The sequence below is a fragment of the Mustela lutreola genome, chromosome 16, assembly GCF_030435805.1.
Source record: "Mustela lutreola isolate mMusLut2 chromosome 16, mMusLut2.pri, whole genome shotgun sequence".
In the NCBI taxonomy this organism is placed as follows: domain Eukaryota; kingdom Metazoa; phylum Chordata; class Mammalia; order Carnivora; family Mustelidae; genus Mustela; species Mustela lutreola.
The window spans coordinates 22,363,087-22,377,872 of NC_081305.1; the positions used below are offsets into that span (position 1 = coordinate 22,363,087).

General features: G+C 40.5%; 1 long non-coding RNA gene across 1 annotated transcript in view; it reads left to right on the plus strand.

Annotated features, from left to right (window-relative positions):
- The first annotated feature begins 4,096 nt into the window (after positions 1–4,096).
- LOC131818323 (uncharacterized) overlaps positions 4,097–14,786 on the plus strand; it is a 257,550-nt gene continuing 246,860 nt past the window's right edge. Inside the window, exon 1 of the long non-coding RNA XR_009348781.1 lies at positions 4,097–4,277. This is a non-coding gene — a long non-coding RNA (uncharacterized LOC131818323). The remainder of the gene's footprint in view (positions 4,278–14,786) is intronic.

The window sequence follows — 14,786 nt, forward strand, 5'->3', positions numbered from 1 at the left end:
CAGAATTTTTCAAAATTAAAAATTGGGAAAAAAAGAAAGGACGAGATTTTAGCAGATGCATTTGGAACAGGAAAGTGTGTTCTTTGTTCAAGAAAGCCCAAGAATGGAAAGAGAGAAAGGATGGGAACTCTCAAAGTAGAAAAACATAAAACTGGATGCACAGAATGTTTGGAATGATCAGTTCGAAGTTACAATGGAATGTCAAATTCTTTTTGTAATTGATGGTAAACACTTGGGGTTATAAAGAAGGACAGAAGGAATGTGTGCATATGCTCTAGGATGCCTTCTCTCTTTCTCTCCCTCTCACACTCTCGCTGTATGTGTGCTGGTGAAGGTCAGAGGTTCATTTGTAGTACTGGAACCAAGTGGAGGCTACTGGCATATTAAAGAAGTGAAGAATTAAAGACCCGAGCTTGAAAAGTAATAGTACTTTTGAAAAAAAAAAAAACTGAGATGAATGTTAATAAGAAGATATCATACATGGAGAATTGACGTCTTCTATCTAATCACACTCCAAGATGGTAAAGGAAAAACATCTGTGGTGACTAAACTTAGCAATAGTTTAATCTGGTATCCTCTGGTCCCACTGTATAATTGGTGATCAAAACTGATAAAGAAAGAACTATGGTATACCTTAGTTAACAAGGGAGAGTTTGACAGCTTCAGAAAACACAGAAAAGAAGAGGAAAAGAAGATGTTGGGGGAGAAGAAAAAGTCAAGGAATTGTTAAATTTTATATCATTTTTCAGGTGATGTCCATTCCTTTGAACTTACTTTAGGATTAGGGTTCTTATAAAGCTTTTTTTTGAAAGGGGAACTATGTATGAGAATAGGAAGATGCTGTTTAAACAGTATTTTACATGGACCAAGAGCTTTGGTGGTAACCCACTCTGGAACTTATTGGATGGCTGGGGTAATGACATCGCAGGCTCCAAAGGTATCTAAGAGGCAAACAGTTATTAACATTCGCATAGCAGAGGATACTGGATGGAAGAGGTGTCTCCACGAGTGGAGACGGAGGCAAACAGGGAATCAAGCCAGGCACAGAAGCAAAAGTATTCATACAACTAGGGAGAAGGGAGAACAAAATGGGTCAGTTGGCAGTTTGATTAGTTTATGTGACTGCAGTTGTGTAGACAGGTTTGTGGGGGTTAGTCATTGTCATACACACATCTAGCACAGAATACCATCAGGGCATCTCAAATTAACACACTACAGGGTTAAGGAGCCGAGATGATTGGGAAGGGCTTGGGAGAGAGGCAAGCAGGAAGGATTTTGTGGGGCTTAAGGCTCTTGTGTCTGTCTTAACCCATATAAAATGGCACCTATGCAAAACTAAGATGGCCGTCTCAGACATCATAGCTAGATGGTTCCTCTCATGACAGACATATGTGAGCTTTTCTTTATCATGGTAGCCAAATGTCAGTTAAGCTAAAGTAGACAAAGTAAGGGACATTAGCATGAAAACACAAGGATCCAATAGAGATAGTGAGAGTATTTAGCATGAAGGAAGATGTCAGATAGAACAATTTCTTCACCATACTCCTGTCAGGCATAATAGACTTAGAGTTTATGCCACCAAGCCCGTTCTTTACTTTAGAAGGTTTCACACAGTAACTTGTCAGCTTCCCCCATGGCGTAGTGGTTAAGCAAGTAGGTTTGGGAGTCATGTTTGTGTTTGAATCTTGGATCATCCACTTACCACTGTTGCCGTATTAAGTCATAAACCTCTATAAACTTGCACTTACTAATCTGTACAGTGGGGATAATAATGGTACCAGAAGAGAATGCCAACACAATTTTACATACTTGAAAAAAAAAACTAGCTATAAGGCAAGCACAGTGGTTAAAGATATTTTACCTGTAAGATGTTCAGATACGAAGTATTAAGTTACCTTTCCAAAGTCACACACTGGTAATCAACAGAGCTGGGATGTGAAACTAGGTTTGCCTTATTTCAAATGTCACCTTTTAAATTAATATATGATACAATATCCTCTTTTAAATAATGCCAATCAGTGGGGGATTGCTTAGGAAAAAGGACCAAAAAAAAGGAAGAATCTAGGATATCGAGGTAGACAGTACCCATTGAAAGACTACTCTGGGAACAGAGTGCCTTGGACAATGTGAGGCAAACATAATAGCCCCATTTCAAGATAATATCTATGCAGAAGCAGCTGAACTGGGTTTTTTTAGCCAGATCTCATGAGACTAGAAACACATAACCCATCCTCCTCTACCCCTGATTTCTTATCCACCAAACCCTTTTCTGATCATAATTTGGCTTCTTAAAATAAGCTTGCCAGTGGTCTTGATATATCACAGGATATACAAAACCATGAGGATTCCATTCCACGTGTTCATCTGAGAATTCTTTGAAGTGAGAAACACAGTCCTTCCACTCTGAGACACTGCGAGGATGATGTTTTTGAGCCAGAAAGGCTCAAAAGACAGCAAAACCTACAAGTTCATTCCCATCTCGGAGACTTCTGGGCCACCACACACTAAATGAATGCACTTTTCCTCACTTACTTTCCCAAGAAGTTACCCCATTTTGCAGATGAATAAATTATGGCAAAAATGGGTAAAGGCACTTGCTGTGTCACAGGGCTGTTCTGTGGGAAGAATCGCATTTTGATCACTCCTCTTTGCATCCCAAAGTCCACCTCCTTTTTACCGTATTACAAGAGTAGTTCTACAAAAATATGAGTTGTCAAGGTAACATTGGAGAGAACACTACTTTCTCTTTTTCACAACACCCATAATGGCAGATGGAAAGGGCTTGAGATGCGGTGTAATTATTTTGTTATAATTAGAGAAGAGTTATATGAAATGTAAACGTTATCTGTTATGTTGTCTCTTTGGGTTACCGAGTCTTTAACTTGCGCACGGGAGGGGACCAAGGCCATCCACTTGATGATGCTGTGCCTACACTGAGGCCAACTAATCCAAGGACATAAGCAGCCACTAGCTGAGCTGTGATTCGGGTGAAACATCAGGACTTCTAGCTTTCACGCAAACTACACTCACCTTTTCACTGGCCACCCTTCTAAGTCTCTTCCCTCTTAGTCTCCCTCTGCTGCCTCCATCAACACAGCTGTCTCTTAGAACAATGATTCCTCTAGATTCTGTTTTGGATCCTTCTGACTAGACTGATGAGCTCTGGGTACAAATGTAAAAGAGAAAGGTAGAAAAGTGAACTTGGGTACCATCCTCCCTTCCTTTCTCTTCCCTCTTTCATACCTTTCTTCTTTCTTCCTTCTTTCTCTCTTCTCCCTCTTCCTCCCTACCATCCTTGTATTTCCAACCCCAACATAGGACTCTATTATCCCCTAACATAAATGTTAGTGTTTTGGATTGAGGGTCTCATTTCTACTTGTCATTATGGTATAGTTTCTAATTAGGGATGACTGTGTGTGCTTATTCTTTTGTTTTATGATCATACCCCACCCCTGGCCCAGCTTAGTGGCATCTGCTAACACTCTCTGCAGGTCCTAATCAATGCCCCCATGAGGAAGGGCTAATACCAGCGAGGTAATGTAATTGGATTCAGGAAGAAAGGCTGATTCAAATAGGAGAATTTGTATACCATAATTGTTCTCCCCACTATCACCTGGAAAGCTCGTGGAAAGCCAGATCGCTGTGCCCTGCGCCCTTGAAACCCTGACTCGGGAATGGCCTGGGACCATAGAATTTCCATTTCCAACAAATTCCTACAGGAATTCCAACAGGGTGTTGATACTCTGATATAACCAGAGCATACCAGTTCTGATTAAATCATGGCCTTCTGGGAGGGAAGTCCAGGGACAGTTCCCACAGCTGACAGAGATTAAAAATCGGACTTAAAAGAGGCAAAAGCAAGAGGTCAAAGGTCTGGTCGTGGAGTGGGGAGTGGGCCAGCTGGCTAGAAAAGTAACTCTTCAGGACTTGTGTTCTTAGTGTTTACACTCACTTTTAGGTCACTAATTAGAAATGACTCAGAGTATTCAAAAAATGTACTTAAGTCAGTTAACAAATAGGCAGTACAGCCAGGCAGAAGAAATTTAAATCCTCTAAAAAAAAAAAATCTACGATAGACACCGCAGCAGAAGCCTGGAGCAGGTGAGTCAGCTAGCTCTCATTGATGCCGAACATGCGTGCCTGCAGGGGTCACCTGAAGTCACCCGCCCAGCGGGAGCGAGGACCTCTCTCCTGTTCCGCTCTTACCTATGGGGCCACTGAAGACACACGCGGCGTCTCCTCCCTGTGGCGCCTGGAGTGGCCGCCGTGCCCGGAACGTGAGTGTTCATGAGCTTTTCTGTATCTTCACGGCGGCCGCAGTCGGGAGCTCACACTGAGTGTGTTAGCCTCACTTTTGTAACTCCTGCGGAAAAGCCATCCCAGACTGTTCTGTTCTGTGACAGAAACTATTACCTCTGTGTCTCTTTCTCAGTGTTTGTGGCAGGGAGGGTGCTCTGGGCCACCTCTCTTTCTTAAGTTTCTTGGAGCAGCTGCAAAAACGAGAGAAAAAAGGCCTGACGGCCACTTGCCGAGTAGTTTAAAGAAAGGTTGTCTTCCAATTTATTTCCCTGGGTCTGACTTCCAGAAAGATTGTCAAACCTCTTGGTGCCCATTTGCAGTAGTTGATTCAGTGTGAGAAGTCACAGAGTGTCCTAAATTCTGAGGAAATTGGTGCTACGCCTCAGAACGGTATCAGGGAGTGTGGAGGGGCAGTGATCCTGAAAATAATGTAACATTCACAATTTCCAGACCTTAGAGAAAGCATTGCTCACGTAACCTCTGCACCACTCACTCCTTCTTCTCCACTGCTGAACACTGGAAGTGGAAGAAAGGCCCACAGAGGAGTTCTCTCTCGCAGTAGGGATGAAGCGCAAAACCTCCCTCAGTGAACATGTCACATGGGTAGCCCAGTTGCTCGTGGCTTAGGAGCAGGTATTGGAAGAAGGTGTTATCCCTGCCGGGCCTCTTGGGACTTTTAATGTTTTATCTGATGTACTGGATGTCTTTGTGCTCAGAAAGACCTTTCCCTTCTTGATGTTAAGCTCTCCGCATATACCGAATGACTTCTCTTGAGTGCAAATGAAAAATAGGTAAATACGTATATTTGATTTTGCAGTGATGCCATTATACAGTAAGAATGATAATCAAAATTTTCAGGCTGTGAAAGACCGTCCTTTGTCTTTGCGTGATGTGTGCTACCTAAATTGTGTTCTGTCCAATCTTCTTGAAGGCATTACACATCTAGGGGTGAGTGTTAGAGTAACCACTTATTTCTCTCTAATTTTACCTTGTAGATTTGGAAAATTAAGTCGTGCATCTAGACATGTGTTTTAAGAACCATTAGTATTTCTAAAACTCTGTGGTATCTTTTTTTTTTTTTTAAGACTTGATTTATTTGTTTGAGAGAGAGGGAGAGCATGAGCCGGGCAGAGGAGCTGAGGGAGAGGGAGAATCAGGCTCCTGACTGAGCAGGGAGCCTGATGCAGGGCTCGATCCCAGGACTCCAGGATTATGACCTGGGCTGAAGGCAAACACTTAACCAACTGAGCCACCCAGGTGCCCCTTTTATATGTGTGTGTGTGTGTGTGTGTGTATATATATATATATATATATATATATATATATATATATATATTTTTAGAGAAAGAGGGAGCAAGTGAGTAAAAAGGGAGAGGCAGGGACAGAGGAAGAGAGAAACTTAAGCAGTCTCTGCAATGAGCGAGGAGCTCAATCTCAGGACCCTGAGATCAGGGCCTGAGCTGAAACCAAGAGTTGGAAACTTCACCGAGTCCACCACCCAGGCACCCCTAAAACTCTGGTATCTTATGGAAAAAGTAAATTACAACAGGATAGTAAAACACTTAAGGTTCTCTAAACTGAGAACAAATTGTTATCTTTAATTTTGAGTTAGCATGATTCTTAAGACAATAATTATTGAATTCTGAGCTAAAAAACAGCATTACAAAAAGTTACCAACAAAAGCAAGACCAACAGAAAAAAAAAAAAAAGGTACAGCTTAGTAATTGTTTCAGAATTTATGTTTAACCTATTTATTCTGGAGAAGCTATTCCAGAATCTCTGTACAGAGATTCTTCTGAACACTTTGGATAGGATTCAGTGAGTTTTTAGAAAGCTCTTTTACTCCTGTGTATTAAGAATCTGTTATGTAACCTTTGCATATATGCCATGTAAGTCTTATATTTCCTTGGTGTCCCCATTTGAAATCAGTGAGCTTCTGAGGAAAGAATGTGCTCTTCTGTCATCACAGAGATTTCAGGTTCTCGTTAATTTTTTTGTTGCCTGACGGAATACTCTGTGTCGCGTTGATTGAGTAGCTCAACAAGTGTTGAATGTGAAGTTTTCTGGAGAAGAGAGGTCATGGATACTCGTAGTGGCGCAGATGGGATTAGAATGTCGGCCACGTGTAGTGCCTCTCAACGCTGAGAACGTGAGCTGATCACCTGAGAGTATCAAGCATAGTATTCTGAACACTCTGGGAAACATCAGGATAAGAGAAATTTGGGTTTTACAATGTGGGGGGCAGGGAGAAGGAAGAAAGGAAGAACCATTTGTTAAGGATCTAACATGCAACATAAGCTTGTTGTGTGTACTTTCCATGTATCAGGTCACAGTGGTTTAAGTTGGCTTCGTTCAAACTTAGGGGCCTGTTCCAAACTTCAAACTTTATGAATAAGGAGTCACTGAGGCTCCAGAGTTAACATTATGTGTACACAACCAGCATCTCTTTAACAGGTAATTATTAGTGTCTTTAAATAGTTTGTTCTTCCTTTTATTGAGCTACGATAACTAGTTCCATGAACTGATTGCTTCATTGGTACTGGAACTTGACGAGGTTCCAAGATCTGTATTATATCTTGGGGTATTTTTTTCTTCTTTCCCTTTGTTGTTTTGTCCCTCCCACTTGTGAAGGATCGTAGGATGCTGAATTCTATCACCAGTGCTCTGACAACAAGGTGCCCTACAATTTATTTCGGTTCTGACACTAACTAACCACAGTTAACTATGACCCCATAGATTAGGGGTGCCATTGCACAAGACTGTGCCCACTTCACACACTGTCCTCAAGTGTTGGGTGATAGCAAGCAACCTACATTCTTGCCCAGCTTGGCTACACATTCTGGAGTTTCTGCAGTGTCTCACCTGGTTTGATAATTTGTTAGAATATCTCACAGAACTCAGGACTCATTGCTGTTGAGTTGATCCTTGAACAATGTGGAAATTAGAGCCACTGACAGCCCCACCATGAAGTCAAAAATCTGTATGTAACTTTTTATCCACAAAAACTTAATTATCAATAGCCTGTTTCCCTTAAGCCTCACCAATAGCCTAAGTAGTCAATTAATATGTGTTTTTTATGTTATATATATTATAGATTGTATTCTTAGAATAAAGTAAGCTAGAAAAAAGATGTATATTCTCTTATGATTTTTTTAATAACATTTATAATACAGTACTGTAGTTCTGAAAAAAAAAATTGATGTCTAAGTGGACCCATGCAGTTCAAACCCATGTTTTTATAGGGTCAGTGGTACCTACAATTGCCATTTTATTATAGCGAAGTCAGATGAATAGTCAGAGGAAGAAACCCACAGTGGCAAGGCCTGGAAGGGTCCTGAAAGCAGGGTTTTCTGTCCTTGTGGAATGAGGCTGGCCACTGCCCCGAGTCTCTGCATCAGTATGGTCACCAACCGAGAAGCTTTCTGAGCCTCATTGTTTGAGTTTTTACCAAAGTTTCATTACGTAGATATGACTGATGGCATCACTGGGCACAGGATTAAACTCCATCTCCAACTGTTCAATCTGAAAGCTCTAACTCTCCAGCCACTTGATTGGCTGTCCTGTCACCCAGCCCTCATCCTGATGCTCTCTCTGGGCCCGGAAGGAGTCACCTCATTTACATAACAAAGACACCCTATCACTGGAAATTCCAAAGGTTTGTGAAGTTCTGTGCGGGGAACAAAGGGGACAAAGACCAGACATGTATTTATATCCATATCTAGATCTACATGCATTTTTATTATACTACGGAGGATAATAGAATATTGTAGTACTAATGCTTTCTTATTCAGAGAGCCTTTTCTTTTGAAATGAGGGTTGGATATGTCTATTCATATTTTTGTGATAACAAAAAGGAAAAAAATCTATCTAGATAGCTATCTGTCTGTCTATGGATTCCCTCAGCAAATCAAGTCTTTCCTTCTTGGGAATCTGTGAACTTCAATGGCCGTAACTATGGTAAAGGCTCTGCTTGCTTGAGCAGCAGATACTACTTTTATAAATGAGGAGACAAGCTTAAGAAGGTTAAGTGGTTTTTCCACAATGCTACAGGCAGAGACTATATGGGAATTTAAGCTCTCAAACTACCTAGCCCATGCTCTGAATACTAAATCATGCAGACGTCCGGCAGAGTTAGCCCAGGATTGATGGAGTCACGGTTTCAGTTTCTGGTAGACCACCCGAAAAGAGAACAAGCGTTAAAAGTACTAGAATGCCTGGTTCCGTGCAGAACTGAGTATGCTTCAACCTCAAAACGAATGCAAAGGCCACAAATATAAAATAAGAGAATTAAGACAAAAATTACTTATTTATTTTGATAAATAAAAATCTAGTTACAGGGCACCTGGGTGGCTTTGTGGGTTGGGGCCTCTGCCTTCAGCTCAGGTCATGGTCCCAGGGTCCTGGGATCGAGCCCCACATCGGGCTTTCTGCTCTGCGGGGAGCCTGCTTCCTCCCTCTCTCTCTGCCTGCCTCTCTGCCTACTTGTGATCTCTGTCTGTCAAATAAGTGAATAAAATCTTTAAAAAAAAAAAAAATCTAGTTACAGCAAGTCTGACATAATATGTCAAATTACACCTTTAGTCTTTAAAGTTGCTATAATCATTGGTGTCTAACTATGCTTTCTCTCTTTTTTTTAATGCAGTAATTTTATTTATTTATTTATTTTATTTATTTTTTAATTATTATTATGTTCAACTGGCCAGCATATAGTACATCATTAGTTTTTGATGTCGTGTTCAACGGTTCATTAGTTGTGTATAACAGCCAGTGCTCAGCACCACACATGTCCTCCTTAGTACCCATCACCTGGTTACCCCAGCCCCTCACCCCACTCTGCTATGCTTTTTTATTTAAGTGTTTACAAAGTATTAGTCAAGGGGAATAAATATGTCATCAGGAATTCATGGGGAAACACTGTATTAAAAAAAAAAAAATTAGGCGCCCGGCTAGCTCATTCGGTAGAGCATGAGACTCTTTAAAAAAAAAAAAATTTAGAGGTTTTTTTTTATTTATAAGAGGGGATGTAGGGGAGAGAGGGCATGAGGTTGAGCGTATGCCAGGGGAGAGGGAGAAGCAGGCTCCCCATTGAACAGGGAGCCTAATCTTGATCCCAGGAGCGTGGGATCATGATCTGAGCAAAAGGCAGACACTTAACCAACCTGAGCTACCCAGGCACCCCAGAAACATTGTATTTATGTAAAGATAATCTAGAGAAAATCCATAACATACTATTCCCCTATTTAAATTCAGTTTTATAAAATCCAGATTGGAATTCATTAACCGGCCAATTAATATAATAATTAACTCATTACCTTAATGGTGCTGTAATTATCTATGAACTATGATTGTATTTTAATTTTTCGAAGTCAAGGCGTAATGGTTTTATCTGTGCTCCCCATAATAATTTTCTTTCTACGTCCTTTCCCTGCAGGTTATAAGTAGGACACAGAATTCCTATGAGGAGTTATCTAATCCCTATTACACCTAGGATAGTCATTTTCCCAGAGCTAGGGTATTCCTAGAGTTAAAAGAGAGAGAGAGAGAGATTGTGAAAGAGAATTTGAAAGATGCCCCAAAGCATTTCTTTATATGATTTTCTTTCCTAACCTGGGGTAGAGATGCACACCTTCTCTGGGGAGACCTTGACTTCGCAGGAAATGCTGCCACATGGTGTTACCATCACATTCGGGAAGACAGCATGATGGGGTAATGAGTTCTGTAAGCTTTCTGGATACATATCTTACCTGCTTTTCTGGTGTTATAAGCATGCTTATTTGACCAGTTTGATCATCCAGGCCTGGATTAGGGACAAAAAAGGGCATAAAAATAATAATGTTGAAAGTTGAGTCAATACAGCTTAACCTAAGTAAGAGCTTCACATAGATATTATGGGACAAGGCCAAATAGCAGAAGGTCGGTCACTCCACTGTCTTACAGAGTAGCAATATTCATAGGAACCCCTTCCTGAGTGTTTAAATGCTAGCTGCTGATTTATTTAGATAAGCCCTCTGATCGTACAATAACTCTATAAATTGGTTGTGATGATTATCTCAATATTACAGATGGGGCTTGGAAAGGAGATAGAATTTACCCAAAATCATGGAGCTAGATGGTGATGGACATCTACACATGACCTCTGGTTTTTAGGCTTCTCTCTCTGTTAATATCTTTGTTCTGTCAAGTTGACGATGAGGAGAACTCAGATCTGTATAACTTCAAAGTCCACATTATTTTTTCTTAAAAAATCACTTTCCTTTCCTGTTTCTTTCTTTAACCCCTCACCCCCAACAATCACACTACAATGCATTACTAAAAAGATCAATAACGTAGAGGAACCATTTTTCTCTTTAGTTGAGAGGGGAACAGTGCCGTTAGAAAAAAAATTATTTGGCAGTTGAGTCATAAATACATTGTTGTTCCGAGGAACACAGGGACTGTAAGAAATAGCTAAACTACTTCATTGAGTACTTCACAGACCTAGTGATAAATTTTTATACTATTTGATCCTCAGCAACCAATTTTCTGATTCTTTAGCTATGTATGCCCTGATTGAAGTCTTGGTTGTAAAAATTAGAGGGCATTAGCTAGTCTGGTTGGCTGCCTATCAGTGAGTGTTATCTACTTGATATTTGGCCACTGCCAGAGGCTAAATTGTTGGAAACCTAAGGAGGTTCATCTGAGGTGGAGATGATTGTTGGAACAGGCTGCTAGAGATGGTGTATAGAGGTCAAATGAAGGACGCCTTGATTCATCTGACCTCCTCCATCTTTCATGTCCAGCTTGGTTCCAGGTTGATGTCTTGGTGAAGAGTACTATCATGCCTTTGGTCCTTACCTTCTTCTCTTGAGACCTCACTCAGTTTCTTACAGGACACAGTCCAAATGCAAAAATCAGCGTTTTTTTAATGACTCTGAGCAGCAAAAGCAAATGGTGTCTCTGTTGGATAGAACTAGTGACTTCTTCAGAGAATTAAATAGTGCCAGTCTTACTAACACTGGTGCATAGATCTCCAGGCATCAGAAGTTGTGACCACACTGATGGGACCCCAGCTGCAGTGGAGCCTTTAAATCGCATTGGAGGCCTAGCTTCTGTGTTTCCAGTTGACAGTGACAGAAAATGTCAGTGCAAGTAATCAGAACACAAATTAGAAACAGGTTAGTCGAAAGGAACAGTCTGCACAGAGATAGAAAATGTAGAGCTGAGACCCACCTTACATGTGTTTGACTTGAAAGTTCATGACATCTTAACCGGGGGCTTTAGAAAAGTTGCCAAAAAGATTCTGTCTCTCCGTTTTCTGAGCTCTCCATTGTCAAATGCCTAGGATTTGAAATGTCTGTGTGTGTGCTTTATATGTTAGTGCTCAAACAAGCAACTATAGTATTTGTCATATAAGAATATTATGTCTTTTATAGGCTTGGGATAAACTGGAAACAGCTTTAAAGTCTCCCCAGCATGGAGGGCATCACAGAATACCAATCTGTAAATATAATTGCATTGATAATATTTATTCCAACTTATATAAGTCAATATTCATCTTTATATAAATTGCTCCTTCTGCTCAAATAAAGCTGTAATCTTTTGCGTTTTAATACATCTTAAATGTATTTCCTCTCTGCTTGGTGAGGTCTTTGTCCCAAGTCTCCTTATGTGACTAAATATTTCTGGTGACTCAAACAGGGAATCTCCACATCAGGAACAATTCAGGTCTAACAGCAGTTAAGTGTAGGGTTTTTATTGAAGTGAAGCTGTTTCTCTTTTGCAGTAAGTGCCGGGAGAAATGACTGTTGGCTAACCTCAAGTAAATGAAGTAATTCCACATTATCACCAATGTGCTTAGAAAATGGGCAGGTTAGTGAAAAATAGAAAAGTTATAAACTAGTATAAGAATGCATTGATAAGGGATGCCTGGGTGGCTCAGTGGGTTAAGCCTCTGCCTTCGGCTCAGGTCATGATCTCAGGGTCCTGGGATCGAGCCCCACATCGGGCTCTCTGCTCAGCAAGGAGCCTGCTTCTGCCTCTCTCTCTGCCTACCTCTGTGCCTACTTGTGATCTCTCTCTCTCTCTCACTGTCAAATAAATAAATAAAATCTTTAAAAAAAAATGAATTGATAAGTTAGGTTGAATGGATGCTTCTTTGGAATAAAATTTTGCATAAAGCAGGAGGTCATAATGCACACGTATCCCACCCATTCATTCGTAAAGATAAGTTTGTGAGAGGAACATGTATTAGAAAGTGCTTTTGGAAGCTTATCTTCTGCAAACCACAAGTTGGCAGGACTTTTACAACGTCTGTTAGAGGGTCATTTGGAAGAAAAATAAGACCTCAAGAAGTAGTTAAGGCAACACAAGAGCAAATTTGTGCCATTGCCCTTGAATAAAAACATACACTGTTGTGCCAACTTTTCTAAAAATGGTTATAGTTGGTATTTATCAATGACCTCTGAGTATGTTCACGAGCTAAAGGAGACTTCCTTCACATTACGTTTCACTCCTGCAAAGTCTAAATGATATCAGAGAAACAATACAGATATATCATAAAAGGCTATCATCCTACCAGGTGAAATTACCTCCTCAAGAGAGAAACTACTCGAATGCAACAATTCGTCTCTCAGCTCTCTCTTCGGTATTAAGCAGTATGAGATCAAACATATAAAATGTCTGCTGTTTAAGGGGTTCACTCTGTGTGCACGTGTGTCAGTAGAAGTTTCAGAGTTTATCAAGTCTAAGCCCAAAATCAAATATCCCCTCTCATGTGTAGCCTTTTATTAACACTTCTCTCCTAACCAGGGCACTGAAATGCCTTCCCTTATCTGATACACAATCCAGACCTCCAGTCTGGAATTTAAAATTATTCTCCCATCTTCCAGGAGTGCTAAGTTAAGATGTCTGTCAGCTTTCAGCACTCATTAGGGGATTGTCTTGGTTTAAATAATTTCTTTGTCCAAATTCATGCTTCCTTTCTGAGGCTGCTTGCATCAAATGCGTAGGGAACATGGAGTTGTAAAAACTGTTCCCTTTACCCCAACTCTGAAAGAACACTGCAGCTCCAGGGTGTTTTAGGGGCTTGGTCTCCTGGGGATGAAGGACAGCTCAGGGACTGCTGCCTGATCCTGTCTCTGCTCTTGCCCCTCCACAGGTGTAAATCCTCAAAACACCCTTTAGTAAATATCCTGAGGGTCTGTCTCCATTTTGTAGGCTGCCTCCAGGGAAGCCAGTCTGCAGTACCTTTGTGCTCCCATGAAATGCTCATGTGAACCTGTGTTTCAGTTACAACAATGTACTATGTTTGCATAATGGCTTCTGTTGTCCCACATGTTAGCTCACTTAATTTTCCAGATGGCCCTATGAGGTACACATTCTTCTTGTCACAGGCCAAGGAAGCTCAGAAGTGGTTAAGAGCTTATAGGAAGGAGGAATTACAACCTAAAGTAATATTATTCTATGCACAATGAAATTACCCATTCTCACAGTATTTGTTGTTACACATGTCCCTTTCTTTCATTAGGAAAAAGACCACCCATTCTCCATCCCTGTGTACCCATTGCCGAGATCTGTGTCTGGCCCAAAATTCCTTGCGAGTTTTTGAACTTGGAAAAATTAGTGGCTTTGTTAATCTGTGGTTGCTTTATCTTTAAAACTAATAAATATTATAGTTATTAGGCTATTTATGTAAAAGTATAATATTCAATTGCATTTTGGTTTGTAAGCTTTCATTTTGGCTAGCTAGTACAATGGGAGATAGAAGGTAGATTAATACCTAAGGTATTAGGGGCAGGCAAGTCTAGTTCCCCAGTCAAAACTCCGACTCCATCTCTGACCTTGAGTAGCTTTTATGATATATCTGAAACTAAAACTAATCAGCCATAAAGTTATTTCTCATTATACTGTAAGATCCTCCATGTAAAAATATTAGCAGTGTGCCTGAAATATCATTAGCTCTCAACAAACAGAAGCTACCCTGTGTAGACACCCCCACACCCCCACATACCTCAACAAACAGAAGCTACCCCGTGTAGACATCCCCCCAACCCCCACATACAACACACATGCACGTGCTAGTGTCTAATAAACATGCAAGGACAAAAGAGTGGTCAGGGTATGGAAGAGGGTTGGAAAGGGCAGCTAATAGGGTCTCAGGCACTAGTTGGTTTTGATAAATTACCAAAATCAGTTGAAAGTTCTGCTGTTTAAAAAAAAAAATAAGAAACGTAGTTTCAAAAAGATTAAATAACTCGCTCAAGGTCAAAGACTTGGTAATTGAGAGAGCAGCTGTTCAAATGCAGACCTATTGACAATAGAGATTGAAAAGAGGAAAAAAGGGGTAGAAAATATAAAGGAAAAGAGGGGAAATAATATCATTACTCATAAAATATGTATGCCTGGAAATATAGGAAGTGAATCCTCAAATTTTTGTACAAAAGAGAATCTTTACTCTTTAGTTGGTCATCAGCCTCACAGAATCTTCACATCAATTATTTATCTCTCCG